We start from the raw sequence: 15,437 nt of genomic DNA, 5'->3' as shown, positions 1-15,437 counted from the left end.
ATGTTGCACTGCTGTCTCTATCCCTCCCTCAGTCTCTCCTCTGTGCTGCATGTTGCACTGCTGTCTCTATCCCTCCCTCAGTCTCTTCTCTGTGCTGCATGTTGCACTGCTGTCTCTATCACTCCCTCAGTCTCTTCTCTGTGCTGAATGTTGCACTGCTGTCTCTATCACTCCCTCAGTCTCTTCTCTGTGCTGCATGTTGCACTGCTGTCTCTATCACTCCCTCAGTCTCTCCTCTGTGCTGCATGTTGCACTGCTGTCTCTATCCCTCCCTCAATCTCTCCTCTGTGCTGCATGTTGCACTGCTGTCTCTATCGCTCCCTCAGTCTCTCCTCTGTGCTGCATGTTGCACTGCTGTCTCTATCGCTCCCTCAGTCTCTCCCCTGTGCTGCATGTTGCACTGCTGTCTCTATCCCTCCCTCAGTCTCTCCTCTGTGCTGCATGTTGCACTGCTGTCTCTATCGCTCCCTCAGTCTCTCCTCTGTGCTGCATGTTGCACTGCTGTCTCTATCGCTCCCTCAGTCTCTCCTCTGTGCTGCATGTTGCACTGCTGTCTCTATCGCTCCCTCAGTCTCTCCTCTGTGCTGCATGTTGCACTGCTGTCTCTATTACTCCCTCAGTCTCTTCTCTGTGCTGCATGTTGCACTGCTGTCTCTATCACTCCCTCATTATCTTCTCTGTGCTGCATGTTGCACTGCTGTCTCTATCCCTTCCTCAGTCTCTCCTCTGTGCTGCATGTTGCACTGCTGTCTCTATCACTCCCTCAGTCTCTCCTCTGTGCTGCATGTTGCACTGCTGTCTCTATCAGTCTGTTCTCTGTGCTGCATGTTGCACTGCTGTCTCTATTACTCCCTCATTCTCTTCTCTGTGCTGCATGTTGCACTGCTATCTCTATCCTTCCCTCAGTCTCTCCTCTGTGCTGCATGTTGCACTGCTGTCTCTATCGCTCCCTCAGTCTCTCCTCTGTGCTGCATGTTGCACTGCTGTCTCTATCGCTCCCTCAGTCTCTCCTCTGTGCTGCATGTTGCACTGCTGTCTCTATCCCTCCCTCAGTCTCTTCTCTGTGCTGCATGTTGCACTGCTGTCTCTATCACTCCCTCAGTCTCTTCTCTGTGCTGCATGTTGCACTGCTGTCTCTATCCCTCCCTCAGTCTCTCCTCTGTGCTGCATGTTGCACTGCTGTCTCTATCACTCTCTCATTCTCTTCTCTGTGCTGCATGTTGCACTGCTGTCTCTATCAGTCTGTTCTCTGTGCTGCATGTTGCACTGCTGTCTCTATCGCTCCCTCAGTCTCTCCTCTGTGCTGCATGTTGCACTGCTATCTCTATCGCTCCCTCAGTCTCTTCTCTGTGCTGCATGTTGCACTGCTGTCTCTATCGCTCCCTCAGTCTCTTCTCTGTGCTGCATGTTGCACTGCTGTCTCTATCAGTCCCTCAGTCTCTCCTCTGTGCTGCATGTTGCACTGCTGTCTCTATCCCTCCCTCAGTCTCTCCTCTGTGCTGCATGTTGCAATGCTGTCTCTATCGCTCCCTCAGTCTCTCCTCTGTGCTGCATGTTGCACTGCTGTCTCTATCGCTCCCTCAGTCTCTACCCTGTGCTGCATGTTGCACTGCTGTCTCTATCGCTCCCTCAGTCTCTCCTCTGTGCTGCATGTTGCACTGCTGTCTCTATCGCTCCCTCAGTCTCTTCTCTGTGCTGCATGTTGCACTGCTGTCTCTATCAGTCTGTTCTCTGTGCTGCATGTTGCACTGCTGTCTCTATCGCTCCCTCAGTCTCTCCTCTGTGCTGCATGTTGCACTGCTGTCTCTATCGCTCCCTCAGTCTCTCCTCTGTGCTGCATGTTGCACTGCTGTCTCTATTACTCCCTCAGTCTCTCCTCTGTGCTGCATGTTGCACTGCTGTCTCTATCGCTCCCTCAGTCTCTCCTCTGTGCTGCATGTTGCACTGCTGTCTCTATCCCTCCCTCAGTCTCTTCTCTGTGCTGCATGTTGCACTGCTGTCTCTTTCCCTCCCTCCCTCTCTTCTCTGTGCTGCATGTTGCACTGCTGTCTCTATCCCTCCCTCAGTCTCTCCTCTGTGCTGCATGTTGCACTGCTGTCTCTATCCCTCCCTCAGTCTCTTCTCTGTGCTGCATGTTGCACTGCTGTCTCTATCCCTCCCTCAGTCTCTCCTCTGTGCTGCATGTTGCACAGCTGTCTCTATCCCTCCCTCAGTCTCTCCTCTGTGCTGCATATTGCACAGCTGTCTCTATCGCTCCCTCAGTCTCTCCTCTGTGCTGCATGTTGCACAGCTGTCTCAATCGCTCCCTCAGTCTCTTCTCTGTGCTGCATGTTGCACTGCTGTCTCTATCGCTCCCTCAGTCTCTCCTCTGTGCTGCATGATGCACTGCTGTCTCTATCGCTCCCTCAGTCTCTTCTCTGTGCTGAATGTTGCCCTGCTGTCTCTATCGCTCCCTCAGTCTCTCCTCTGTGCTGCATGTTGCACTGCTGTCTCTATCCCTCCCTCAGTCTCTTCTCTGTGCTGCATGTTGCACTGCTGTCTCTATCGCTCCCTCAGTCTCTCCTCTGTGCTGCATGTTGCACTGCTGTCTCTATCGCTCCCTCAGTCTCTTCTCTGTGCTGCATGTTGCACTGCTGTCTCTATTACTCCCTCATTCTCTTCTCTGTGCTGCATGTTGCACTGCTGTCTCTATCGCTCCCTCAGTCTCTCCTCTGTGCTGCATGTTGCACTGCTGTCTCTATCGCTCCCTCAGTCTCTTCTCTGTGCTGCATGTTGCACTGCTGTCTCTATCGCTCCCTCAGTCTCTCCTCTGTGCTGCATGTTGCACTGCTGTCTCTATCGCTCCCTCAGTCTCTCCTCTGTGCTGCATGTTGCACTGCTGTCTCTATCGCTCCCTCAGTCTCTTCTCTGTGCTGCATGTTGCACTGCTGTCTCTATCGCTCCCTCAGTCTCTCCTCTGTGCTGCATGTTGCACTGCTGTCTCTATCCCTCCCTCAGTCTCTTCTCTGTGCTGCATGTTGCACTGCTGTCTCTATCGCTCCCTCAGTCTCTCCTCTGTGCTGCATGTTGCACTGCTGTCTCTATCGCTCCCTCAGTCTCTTCTCTATGCTGCATGTTGCACTGCTGTCTCTATCAGCCCCTCAGTCTCCTCTCTGTGCTGCATGTTGCACTGCTGTCTCTATCAGCCCCTCAGTCTCCTCTCTGTGCTGCATGTTGCACTGCTGTCTCTATCGCTCCCTCAGTCTCTCCTCTGTGCTGCATGTTGCACTGCTGTCTCTATCGCTCCCTCAGTCTCTTCTCTGTGCTGCATGTTGCACTGCTGTCTCTATCAGTCCCTCAGTCTCTCCTCTGTGCTGCATGTTGCATTGCTGTCTCTATCGCTCCCTCAGTCTCTACCCTGTGCTGCATGTTGCACTGCTGTCTCTATCGCTCCCTCAGTCTCTACCCTGTGCTGCATGTTGCACTGCTGTCTCTATCGCTCCCTCAGTCTCTCCTCTGTGCTGCATGTTGCACTGCTGTCTCTATCGCTCCCTCAGTCTCTACCCTGTGCTGCATGTTGCACTGCTGTCTCTATCCCTCCCTCAGTCTCTCCTCTGTGCTGCATGTTGCACTGCTGTCTCTATCGCTCCCTTAGTCTCTCCTCTGTGCTGCATGTTGCACTGCTGTCTCTATCAGTCCCTCAGTCTCTCCTCTGTGCTGCATGTTGCACTGCTGTCTCTATCCCTCCCTCAGTCTCTCCTCTGTGGTGCATGTTGCACTGCTGTCTCTATCGCTCCCTCAGTCTCTTCTCTGTGCTGCATGTTGCACTGCTGTCTCTATCGCTCCCTCAGTCTCTTCTCTGTGCTGCATGTTGCACTGCTGTCTCTATCAGTCCCTCAGTCTCTTCTCTGTGCTGCATGTTGCACTGCTGTCTCTATCCCTCCCTCAGTCTCTCCTCTGTGCTGCATGTTGCACTGCTGTCTCTATCGCTCCCTCAGTCTCTACCCTGTGCTGCATGTTGCACTGCTGTCTCTATCGCTCCCTCAGTCTCTCCTCTAAGCTGCATGTTGCACTGCTGTCTCTATCGCTCCCTCAGTCTCTACCCTGTGCTGCATGTTGCACTGCTATCTCTATCGCTCCCTCAGTCTCTCCTCTGTGCTGCATGTTGCACTGCTGTCTCTATCCCTCCCTCAGTCTCCTCTCTGTGCTGCATGTTGCACTGCTGTCTCTATCAGCCCCTCAGTCTCTCCTCTGTGCTGCATGTTGCACTGCTGTCTCTATCACTCTCTCATTCTCTTCTCTGTGCTGAATGTTGCACTGCTGTCTCTATCCCTCCCTCAGTCTCTCCTCTGTGCTGCATGTTGCACTGCTGTCTCTATCCCTCCCTCAGTCTCTTCTCTGTGCTGCATGTTGCACTGCTGTCTCTATCACTCCCTCAGTCTCTTCTCTGTGCTGAATGTTGCACTGCTGTCTCTATCACTCCCTCAGTCTCTTCTCTGTGCTGCATGTTGCACTGCTGTCTCTATCACTCCCTCAGTCTCTCCTCTGTGCTGCATGTTGCACTGCTGTCTCTATCCCTCCCTCAATCTCTCCTCTGTGCTGCATGTTGCACTGCTGTCTCTATCGCTCCCTCAGTCTCTCCTCTGTGCTGCATGTTGCACTGCTGTCTCTATCGCTCCCTCAGTCTCTCCCCTGTGCTGCATGTTGCACTGCTGTCTCTATCCCTCCCTCAATCTCTCCTCTGTGCTGCATGTTGCACTGCTGTCTCTATCGCTCCCTCAGTCTCTCCTCTGTGCTGCATGTTGCACTGCTGTCTCTATCGCTCCCTCAGTCTCTCCTCTGTGCTGCATGTTGCACTGCTGTCTCTATCCCTCCCTCAGTCTCTCCTCTGTGCTGCATGTTGCACTGCTGTCTCTATTACTCCCTCAGTCTCTTCTCTGTGCTGCATGTTGCACTGCTGTCTCTATCACTCCCTCATTATCTTCTCTGTGCTGCATGTTGCACTGCTGTCTCTATCCCTTCCTCAGTCTCTCCTCTGTGCTGCATGTTGCACTGCTGTCTCTATCACTCCCTCAGTCTCTCCTCTGTGCTGCATGTTGCACTGCTGTCTCTATCAGTCTGTTCTCTGTGCTGCATGTTGCACTGCTGTCTCTATTACTCCCTCATTCTCTTCTCTGTGCTGCATGTTGCACTGCTATCTCTATCCTTCCCTCAGTCTCTCCTCTGTGCTGCATGTTGCACTGCTGTCTCTATCAGTCTGTTCTCTGTGCTGCATGTTGCACTGCTGTCTCTATTACTCCCTCATTCTCTTCTCTGTGCTGCATGTTGCACTGCTGTCTCTATCCTTCCCTCAGTCTCTCCTCTGTGCTGCATGTTGCACTGCTGTCTCTATCGCTCCCTCAGTCTCTCCTCTGTGCTGCATGTTGCACTGCTGTCTCTATCGCTCCCTCAGTCTCTCCTCTGTGCTGCATGTTGCACTGCTGTCTCTATCCCTCCCTCAGTCTCTTCTCTGTGCTGCATGTTGCACTGCTGTCTCTATCACTCCCTCAGTCTCTTCTCTGTGCTGCATGTTGCACTGCTGTCTCTATCCCTCCCTCAGTCTCTCCTCTGTGCTGCATGTTGCACTGCTGTCTCTATCACTCTCTCATTCTCTTCTCTGTGCTGCATGTTGCACTGCTGTCTCTATCAGTCTGTTCTCTGTGCTGCATGTTGCACTGCTGTCTCTATCGCTCCCTCAGTCTCTCCTCTGTGCTGCATGTTGCACTGCTATCTCTATCGCTCCCTCAGTCTCTTCTCTGTGCTGCATGTTGCACTGCTGTCTCTATCGCTCCCTCAGTCTCTTCTCTGTGCTGCATGTTGCACTGCTGTCTCTATCAGTCCCTCAGTCTCTCCTCTGTGCTGCATGTTGCACTGCTGTCTCTATCCCTCCCTCAGTCTCTCCTCTGTGCTGCATGTTGCACTGCTGTCTCTATCGCTCCCTCAGTCTCTCCTCTGTGCTGCATGTTGCACTGCTGTCTCTATCGCTCCCTCAGTCTCTACCCTGTGCTGCATGTTGCACTGCTGTCTCTATCGCTCCCTCAGTCTCTCCTCTGTGCTGCATGTTGCACTGCTGTCTCTATCGCTCCCTCAGTCTCTTCTCTGTGCTGCATGTTGCACTGCTGTCTCTATCAGTCTGTTCTCTGTGCTGCATGTTGCACTGCTGTCTCTATCCCTCCCTCAGTCTCTCCTCTGTGCTGCATGTTGCACTGCTGTCTCTATCGCTCCCTCAGTCTCTCCTCTGTGCTGCATGTTGCACTGCTGTCTCTATTACTCCCTCAGTCTCTCCTCTGTGCTGCATGTTGCACTGCTGTCTCTATCGCTCCCTCAGTCTCTCCTCTGTGCTGCATGTTGCACTGCTGTCTCTATCCCTCCCTCAGTCTCTTCTCTGTGCTGCATGTTGCACTGCTGTCTCTTTCCCTCCCTCCCTCTCTTCTCTGTGCTGCATGTTGCACTGCTGTCTCTATCCCTCCCTCAGTCTCTCCTCTGTGCTGCATGTTGCACTGCTGTCTCTATCCCTCCCTCAGTCTCTTCTCTGTGCTGCATGTTGCACTGCTGTCTCTATCCCTCCCTCAGTCTCTCCTCTGTGCTGCATGTTGCACAGCTGTCTCTATCCCTCCCTCAGTCTCTCCTCTGTGCTGCATATTGCACAGCTGTCTCTATCGCTCCCTCAGTCTCTCCTCTGTGCTGCATGTTGCACAGCTGTCTCAATCGCTCCCTCAGTCTCTTCTCTGTGCTGCATGTTGCACTGCTGTCTCTATCGCTCCCTCAGTCTCTCCTCTGTGCTGCATGATGCACTGCTGTCTCTATCGCTCCCTCAGTCTCTTCTCTGTGCTGAATGTTGCACTGCTGTCTCTATCGCTCCCTCAGTCTCTCCTCTGTGCTGCATGTTGCACTGCTGTCTCTATCCCTCCCTCAGTCTCTTCTCTGTGCTGCATGTTGCACTGCTGTCTCTATCGCTCCCTCAGACTCTCCTCTGTGCTGCATGTTGCACTGCTGTCTCTATCGCTCCCTCAGTCTCTTCTCTGTGCTGCATGTTGCACTGCTGTCTCTATTACTCCCTCATTCTCTTCTCTGTGCTGCATGTTGCACTGCTGTCTCTATGGCTCCCTCAGTCTCTCCTCTGTGCTGCATGTTGCACTGCTGTCTCTATCGCTCCCTCAGTCTCTTCTCTGTGCTGCATGTTGCACTGCTGTCTCTATCGCTCCCTCAGTCTCTCCTCTGTGCTGCATGTTGCACTGCTGTCTCTATCGCTCCCTCAGTCTCTCCTCTGTGCTGCATGTTGCACTGCTGTCTCTATCGCTCCCTCAGTCTCTTCTCTATGCTGCATGTTGCACTGCTGTCTCTATCGCTCCCTCAGTCTCTCCTCTGTGCTGCATGTTGCACTGCTGTCTCTATCCCTCCCTCAGTCTCTTCTCTGTGCTGCATGTTGCACTGCTGTCTCTATCGCTCCCTCAGTCTCTCCTCTGTGCTGCATGTTGCACTGCTGTCTCTATCGCTCCCTCAGTCTCTTCTCTATGCTGCATGTTGCACTGCTGTCTCTATCAGCCCCTCAGTCTCCTCTCTGTGCTGCATGTTGCACTGCTGTCTCTATCAGCCCCTCAGTCTCCTCTCTGTGCTGCATGTTGCACTGCTGTCTCTATCGCTCCCTCAGTCTCTCCTCTGTGCTGCATGTTGCACTGCTGTCTCTATCGCTCCCTCAGTCTCTTCTCTGTGCTGCATGTTGCACTGCTGTCTCTATCGCTCCCTCAGTCTCTCCTCTGTGCTGCATGTTGCACTGCTGTCTCTATCGCTCCCTCAGTCTCTTCTCTGTGCTGCATGTTGCACTGCTGTCTCTATCGCTCCCTCAGTCTCTTCTCTGTGCTGCATGTTGCACTGCTGTCTCTATCGCTCCCTCAGTCTCTCCTCTGTCCTGCATGTTGCACTGCTGTCTCTATCCCTCCCTCAGTCTCCTCTCTGTGCTGCATGTTGCACTGCTGTCTCTATCGCTCCCTCAGTCTCTACCCTGTGCTGCATGTTGCACTGCTGTCTCTATCGCTCCCTCAGTCTCTTCTCTGTGCTGCATGTTGCACTGCTGTCTCTATCGCTCCCTCAGTCTCTTCTCTGTGCTGCATGTTGCACTGCTGTCTCTATCGCTCCCTCAGTCTCTCCTCTGTGCTGCATGTTGCACTGCTGTCTCTATCGCTCCCTCAGTCTCTCCTCTGTGCTGCATGTTGCACTGCTGTCTCTATCGCTCCCTCAGTCTCTTCTCTGTGCTGCATGTTGCACTGCTGTCTCTATCGCTCCCTCAGTCTCTCCTCTGTGCTGCATGTTGCACTGCTGTCTCTATCGCTCCCTCAGTCTCTCCTCTGTGCTGCATGTTGCACTGCTGTCTCTATCGCTCCCTCAGTCTCTCCTCTGTGCTGCATGTTGCACTGCTGTCTCTATCAGTCTCTTCTCTGTGCTGCATGTTGCACTGCTGTCTCTATCAGTCCCTCAGTCTCCTCTCTGTGCTGCATGTTGCACTGCTGTCTCTATCCCTCCCTCAGTCTCTTCTCTGTGCTGCATGTTGCACTGCTGTCTCTATCAGTCTCTTCTCTGTGCTGCATGTTGCACTGCTGTCTCTATCAGTCCCTCAGTCTCTTCTCTGTGCTGCATGTTGCACTGCTGTCTCTATCGCTCCCTCAGTCTCTCCTCTGTGCTGCATGTTGCACTGCTGTCTCTATCAGTCCCTCAGTCTCCTCTCTGTGCTGCATGTTGCACTGCTGTCTCTATCACTCCCTCAGTCTCCTCTCTGTGCTGCATGTTGCACTGCTGTCTCTATCAGCCCCTCAGTCTCCTCTCTGTGCTGCATGTTGCACTGCTGTCTCTATCAGCCCCTCAGTCTCCTCTCTGTGCTGCATGTTGCACTGCTGTCTCTATCAGCCCCTCAGTCTCTCCTCTGTGCTGCATGTTGCACTGCTGTCTCTATCCCTCCCTCAGTCTCTCCTCTGTGCTGCATGTTGCACTGCTGTCTCTATCCCTCCCTCAGTCTCTCCTCTGTGCTGCATGTTGCACTGCTGTCTCTTTCCCTCCCTCCCTCTCTTCTCTGTGCTGCATGTTGCACTGCTGTCTCTTTCCCTCCCTCCCTCTCTTCTCTGTGCTGCATGTTGCACTGCTGTCTCTATCACTCCCTTGTTCCCTGTGCCCTGATTAGTCGCTGTCCGTTCAGCACCAGGCTCCAGTAAAGTGCAGGACTGTAGAAATGTTTGCAGCAGCCACGTGTTTATCCATCCTCAGCGTCCTCTTTATCTGACTTTCATGGCATGATTCCAGAGTCATTGGAGGCTCGGAACGTTTGTTAATCTGCTAACGGACTAATAAGCCATGAAGGGATGAAAGGAGGCCTGGTGTTATCTGTGTCAGCACAGGTGGGAGATCTGCGGGGCTGAGAGAGGCACAGAATGTAAGCGCTGGCCGCCGTCCGCGATCTCCAAGCCTCTACACTTTCTATTCTATCTGCTTTGTTTGGAAACGCAACGGTTCCTATTGAGCGCCTCATTGTCCGCCGGGAAGCCTGAATGGTGAGGATTTCTCACGACAATGGTCAACAATGCTATTCAGCTTTTGTGACTGGCTAGACTACTAACCTTTATATTTCTCTTCTATTTAAAGGGGATCTGAAGCAAGAAGTACATGGAGGCTGCCATATTTATTTCTTTTAAACAATACCAGCTGCATGTCAGCCCTGCTGGTCTATTTGGCTGCAGTAGTGTCTGACTAACACCAGAAACAAGCATGCAGCTAATCATGTCAGATCTGACGATAATGACAGAAACACCTGATCTGCTGCATGCTTGTAAAGGGTCTATGGCTAATAGTATTAGAGGCAGAGGATCAGCAGGACTGCCAGGCAACTGGTATTGTTTAAAAATATGGCAGCCTCCATACACCTTCCATTTCAGGTTCCCTTTAAACGAACCTCTCTTACTGTAAATCCCTTAAAGTGAACCCAACATCCTAAGGTGGGCATAAACTAGTAATCGATGCCCAATTGATCGATTTTCATATGGAATCGATTGAATCAGTCGATCGCACCCAATGGTAGGTATCGATTGGGGTCAGATAGGGAGCGGAGGAAGATCGTTAACTCATAGTGCAGTGCAACGCTGTGGTTCGATAGATTTTTAAAAGGTTTAATGAGAGATCCATTTAAAATCTATGCCTAGTGTGTGGAAGGATTAGATCGCCAGGGGGGCTATGCAAACAACAAACAGACAAACAAACACAGAACATTTATATCACGCTTTTCTCCTGGCGGACTCAAAGCGCCAGAGCTGCAGCCACTAGGATGTACTCTATAGGCAGTAGCAGTGTTAGGGAGACTTGCCCAAGGTCTCCTACTGAATAGGTGCTGGCTTACTGAACAGGCAGAGCCGAGATTCAAACCCTGGTTGCCCTTAACCATTACACTATCCACCAGCCAAACAATTTTATTGTATAGACTTTTCTGTTATGAAAGATAATGCTATATGCATATATCAGAAATGAGCAATTCTTGTTCTAATGTATTGTCTTTACATTTTCCTGTTATTATAGCTAGCGTTGAATGTCCATTTGTGAACTCAACGGGAAGCCTAACATCTGTATTGCCTTTGGGGCAACACACCCCCAGAAACCCCCATCTTCCTGCATGAGTAAATATCTGCACGTAGCAGGAACACTTAGCACGCACTTTCAACAGCTGAACTAATCCAGAGATTGGCCTCAGCTACAGTCAGTAAGCAAGTTAGGCACACGAGCTAAAATGATCACTCTTCCTTGCCTTCCTAACACATACTATAGTAAATCCATCAAATACAATAGGAGTGGATAGAGCCAATCAAAAATCTAAGCAGCAAATGTACAGTTATCAGCAAAGCTTTGCCAAACCATCTAGCTTTTAGCTCCGCATCATGCAATAGTATACCCTTTAGCGCTTTCTCAGACCAGCAGATGAAACGTGCACACGGATCAGGGAACTAGTAACACAATCAGATCAGCATAAAGGTGCTCACTAACCATACAATCTTGATTGTACAATCCTACCAACTGTATGTAATATAAGGGACTATCTAAAGTATCCATTCAAAGTATAATCTCCCTGTTTACCCGGCTACTACATAGGTATGGTAACATTGTACAATCAAGATTGTATCATTAGTGGGCACTTTACGATTCCGAATGAGTGACAGGTAAGAAACAGCATAATAACCTTTAAAAAAATTATTTGTTACAGCTGATAAAAATCCAGCAATAAATCTGCAGTGTGTCTATTTCCTGCTTTCATGGAAGCAAACATAGGGTTAACTTCCTGTGCTTACAAATTAGCTACTCCGCCGAGGCAGCCAGCTGAGTAAGCTTAGAGATCAAATGACAGTTGTGATTAGACACAGATGAGGGGGAATTAGACAGGCTAAACTCTCTAAATACATACAGGGTGCCTTTCTCTGTGTTTTCCCGCTGTCCTGTGCAAGAGTTCAGGTCCATTTGAAGAACAACATTCACTTTCCTATTATGATGGGTATAGATTAGACTGACTATGGAGAGCAGACTAAAAACAATGCACAGATTCATTTTGATTAGTTCAATCTATGCCCGGGTTGCCGAGTCACCAGCAGTGGAAATTCACTGTATCTTCTTTGATTCTGCAGCAGCCGATTGCTGCAGCCACGGCAGATAATGACATGTAACAAGTCATTTCCGAGATAAGCTTTGCAGTGTGTTAAAAAAAAAAAGAATCTAGCGATTACTGATTAGATATTTAAGTAATCAGCAAACAGTGTAGTGAATGTGCAGCCTGATAGTAAAATAAGCATACATCTGTTAGTACATAAGCCCAGGATCCTTACATTATGTAAAGCAATGAGGCATCCTGTCAATTGAATCCTCCTGTGTATCTGTCTCACCCACGGCAATGTACATCGTCACATTATCTTATGTCATTTGCAGCACGGTGTTGCGTTTAGACGGATCAATACTAGCTCTCAAACTGAAATCATTTTAGAAAGGCCAAATAGTAATGTTTCTTTGTCTTTGCCTTACACCAATCAGTGTTTTATTCCATCTCAAACTGCCCCCGAAGCAAATAGATTGTAAGCTTAGGGACAAGATGCAACAGTTATTCTGTGTAACGTTTTTGTGACTGTGTCTCTGAAATGGACTCTCCCATATTTAAAATGCTGAATATATATATATATATATATATATATATATATATATATATATATATATATTAATAATAATAATAATAATAATTATAATAATAATATTAATAGCTTCAATACCATTTTAATTTTCCGATCACAAAATTTTACAAAGTGAAATAAACTAACTGTCCTCAGAGGAGCTCACAATCTAATCTTTTCATAGTCATAGTCTAGTGTCCTACTATATTATTATGTATTTACCGTATATGGCACTTTACATCGTACATAGTCATGTCACTGACTGTCCTCAGAGGAGCTCACACTCTAATCCCCACCATAGTCATAGTCTAATATCCTACCATATTATTATTATGTATTTATATAGCACTGACATCTTCTGCAGCACTTTACAGAGTACATAGTCATGTCACTGACTGTCCTCAGAGGAATCACACTCTAATCCCCACCATAGTCATAGTCTAATGTCCTACCATATTATTATTATGTATTTATATAGCATTAACATCTTCAGCAGCACTTTACAGGGTACATAGTCACGTTATTAGATTGTAAGCTCTTAGGCACAAGATGTACCAGTTATTCTCTGTCAGGTTTTTTGTGACTGTCTGTCTCTGATATAGACGCTTCTTTATTAAAATTGCTGCATAATAATAATAATAGCTTCAATAGCATTTTAATTCTCCGATTACAAAATCTTCCAACAACATAAAAGAAATTTCCACTCTTCAAACCAAACCACAAACTGAACACTACAGAGATTTTACCATTTTGGGTTGTTTTTTTGCATTGCACAAAAATTTGAAACGCGTCAGCGGCAAAACGTACTGCTCAACCAGGATTGTCACTAAACGCTACATTTACCACCCAAATTACACCACTCTAGCGTTTCCACGCCTGACTCAGAACCTAATGCATACGAAATGAGTACTAGTTACCGGAATGAAAAGTTTAACCGCTGCAATCTAAAAACCGGTTCGATCGCACACAAAAAAATCTACAGGCTGACATCTAAAAATGATTATTTCTATTATTGTAAGTAAAAAACAATGCAAAACAACTTCTGCTGGAAAATGTGGCAAAGCAGCAGCCACTAAGGACGCAGTGGAGAGAAGCTGAGATATCAAGTCTGTAAGTGTCAGGCAATAGTTCCATCCATTGTGCACTGAGATCTCCTCTGCAGCTTTTGGAAGAGGGGCAGCAGAAGGGACAGGATTAGTGATTGGGAATTGCATAGGAGAGCAGAGCAGTATTGTGCCTCCCTCAGTGAGCTGTTCTGTAGGAGTGACAATAGAAAGCCAGTCTTACCTCTGAGCGTTCTCCTGAGTCCGGACCTCTCTGATTTGTGCCTGCCTCTGCCTCCTCTCTCCCTACATTTATACCCATTGGCTCCCCCACCTCTCTGGCATTCACATTGTTAGTGTGTGTATATACCCACCCCCTCATGCTTCAGTCTAGCACAGGAAGACCAAATCCATCCCTCCTCACCTCTCCTTATCTTTAAGAGAAACCCACGTCACCACAGACCGGAATCCCTTGGCGTGGCTGCCGACGTTTAAAGGGTGGCGCGTTCGCGAACGGCGGTCAATGTTGTTTTGCCCATTTAGACATGGTACACCAGGGTATTACTTACAATGTATGGCTAGTCTCCTAGTTTTATTTATATGTCTGTATCTCTCCTTCCTGAATAAAGTAAATAAAACATAATTTAGGATATTTGTTTTGTGTATTTATATAGCACTGACATCCTCCACAACAGTTTACAGAGTACATAGTCATGTCACTGACTGTCCTCAGAGGAGCTCACAATCTAATCTTTTCATAGTCATAGTTTAATGTCCCACCATATTATTATTATGTATTTATATGGCACTTTACAGAGTACATAGTCATGTCACTGACTGTCCATAGAGGAGCTCACAATCTAATCCCTACCATAGTCACAGTGTAATGTCCTACCATATTATTATTATGTATTTATATAGCACTGATATATTTTGCAGCACTTTACAGAGTACATAGTCATGGCACAGTTGGCACTGACTGCCCTCAGAGGAGCTCACAATCTAATACCTACCAGTCACAGTTTAATGTTCTACCATATTATCATCATGTATTTATATAGCACTGACATCTTCTGCAGCACTTTACAGAGTACATAGTCACGTCACTGACTGCCCTCAGAGGATCTGATAGTCTAATCCCTACCATGGTGATAGCCTAATGTCCCACCATATTATAAGTATTTATTTATATACTGCCGACATCCTCTGCAGCACTTTACAGAGCACATAGTCATGTAACTGACTGACCTCAGAGGAGCTCACAATCAAATCCTACCATAGTTATAGTCTAATGTTCTACCATATTATTTTTATTGTTAATATCATGTATTTATTATATAGCACTGACATCTTCTGCAGCACTTTACAGAGTACATAGTCATGCCACTGTCTGTCCTCAGAGGTGCTCACAATCTAATCCCTACCAACTACCATGGTCATAGTCTAATGTCCTACCATATTATTATTATGTATTTATACAGCACTGACATCTTCTGCAGCACTTTACAGAGTACACAGTCATGTCACTGACTGTCCTCAGGAGCTCACAATCTAATCCCTACCATAGTGATAGTCTAATGTCCCTGTCATATTATAAGATTTTTTTATTTTATTTTTTTGCAGGGAGGGACTGGCGGGTTAGGAGCCTATTCATTTTTTGGGGGGAGACTGATCTCTGTGATGGAATCTGTCAGAATATCCAGTTGATCAGTTTCTGTCAGTTTATCTATTGGAATTGTGATTTGACTTGTTGGAACATTTCCATGTGAGTGGGTGGAGGAGTGGTGGGAAATTGATAGCTGTATGTATTTCACTTGCTGGTACAACTTGCCGTTCAATCGATGTTTGATAGATTTCTGCCGTTATATACATGTGAAATGTTGTGTTCGGTGTTGGTAAACAATCGACCCTTACCAGAATGGTTATCGATTGAAGGGTGATCAGCTGGCTTGCCATATCGGCTATCACTGACCCATGTGTGTCTAGTTAAATCTGAGCTATGCTAAATCTGGGCTGTCCAATGGGTTGTGCTACTTGCCTCCCTATCTCTGTCTGTTTATGCGGATCTATTCATTAAAGGAGACCAGAGTTGGATCAAATTTAAAAAAACGGAGGGAACAGGTATACATGTGAAGCATCCCTCAGGCCCGCCGCTCCCATCCTCCCCTCCATTGGCTTGATTGACGTTGTGTGC

At 48.2% G+C, this 15,437-nt stretch overlaps 1 protein-coding gene across 1 annotated transcript in view; it reads right to left on the bottom strand.

Annotated features, from left to right (window-relative positions):
* The window catches only part of PNOC (prepronociceptin), a 145,151-nt gene extending 131,585 nt beyond the window's left edge, over positions 1-13,566 (bottom strand). Inside the window, exon 1 of the mRNA XM_068279019.1 lies at positions 13,488-13,566. The gene's annotated coding sequence lies outside the window, so the exon portion shown is untranslated. The remainder of the gene's footprint in view (positions 1-13,487) is intronic.
* Between the last annotated feature and the right edge of the window lie 1,871 nt (positions 13,567-15,437).

Source organism: Hyperolius riggenbachi, chromosome 4 (assembly GCF_040937935.1).
Source record: "Hyperolius riggenbachi isolate aHypRig1 chromosome 4, aHypRig1.pri, whole genome shotgun sequence".
Taxonomy (NCBI): Eukaryota; Metazoa; Chordata; class Amphibia; order Anura; family Hyperoliidae; genus Hyperolius; species Hyperolius riggenbachi.
This window is presented reverse-complemented; position numbering and strand designations above follow the sequence as displayed.